This window comes from Austrofundulus limnaeus, unplaced genomic scaffold, assembly GCF_001266775.1.
Source record: "Austrofundulus limnaeus strain Quisiro unplaced genomic scaffold, Austrofundulus_limnaeus-1.0 Scaffold632, whole genome shotgun sequence".
NCBI lineage: Eukaryota > Metazoa > Chordata > Actinopteri > Cyprinodontiformes > Rivulidae > Austrofundulus > Austrofundulus limnaeus.
The window spans coordinates 160423-161802 of record NW_013953034.1 but is presented as its reverse complement, the minus strand read 5'-3'; positions in this window follow the sequence as shown (position 1 = coordinate 161802).

Below are 1380 nucleotides of genomic sequence, written 5' to 3'. Positions count from 1 at the left end.
GTCTTCGGTTTTAGACGTCCTTCGTCGCGGCGCTGTGACGTATGCGGCCGACAAATTCAGCCTTCGGAGGACCCGTCCTGCCGTTTTGGACACAGCCAATGTCTACATTTCTACTAGCATAGCAAAAACTCTTCCAGCTGTCTGTTGACAGTCATTCAGTTTCAGAGCTCTGGAAAAAATCTGTTATTACCCCAGTTTATAAAAATCATGCCGACGGGTGATTTCAGACCAGTGGCTCTTACCACCAGTGTTATAAAATCATTAGATAAGCTGTTAATTCAGGAGCTGCGCAGGTGGAGCCACACCTGGATCAATATCAGTTTGCATACAAAAGGAATCAGCGTACAAGCAATGCTAGCGTTAATACACCTGATTTTAAAACATTTGGCGAGTCTCTCTGCACACGCCAGACTAGTTTTTATTGATTTTAGCTCTGCTTTTAATTGTATTCAGCCACACATCCTTGTTAAAAGAAATAATGCAGTGGAAGGTAAATCCATTTCTCATCAAGTGGTATCACTCTTTCTTAACAGGCTGCAGCAGATACAATTTAACCCTGTATATTCAAATATTGCATGGGGTAACGTTGGAGCCCCTCAAGGCTGTGTCAGCTCACCATTTTTATTCACACTGTAAACTGACTGTCAGCTCCCGGCTGGACTAATATGTGATAAYATTCTTGAACGGCACTGTTATACGACCCCTGCTACAATCCACCAGTGTAGGCGTAGATTAAGAGTACGGACTTTGTAAATTGGTGTGTTGCCCATAAACTGTAAATTTATACTGACAAAACACTGGAGATGCTGGTGGACCCCAGGTCAGCTGGAGATCACAGCCATGTGGATAAACATGGACAAAACAGTCCTACAAATATCTGGGAGTGCATATCAACAGTGACTTGTCCTGCAGTGTTTGTGTCTGAATCCATCAGCGTCTTCTGTGTTTCTTTTAGGTAATTTCTTACAGTTTGATCAGACACATTGTGGTTTCCACCCACTTGTTTCTCATTTGTTTGATTTTTTTTATATAAAATTATTTCTTTAGTTTTCCTGTTTTGATATTTAATATCTACCTTGGTCGACTAGTACACTTCCCTTCTCCAATCCTCACATTTTGTTTCTACTTGTTCCAAGTTTTGACAGGGAACATTTAACATCTTTTACTGATWTACTTTCTTAGCTGACTTTTCTTAGGTTGGAGTCATGATTCATGTCAGTCCTCTTTGTGCAGCCGCTCTCCAACATACAAACTTTTTTAATTAGAGACTAATCAGCAGGTTTAATGGGCCTCATGCAAGAACATGTTCGTATTCTTATCCTAAATTTCTCTTACTTTTGTTTGTACAAAGGGTTCGTACGAACATGTCTCGTCAGATTC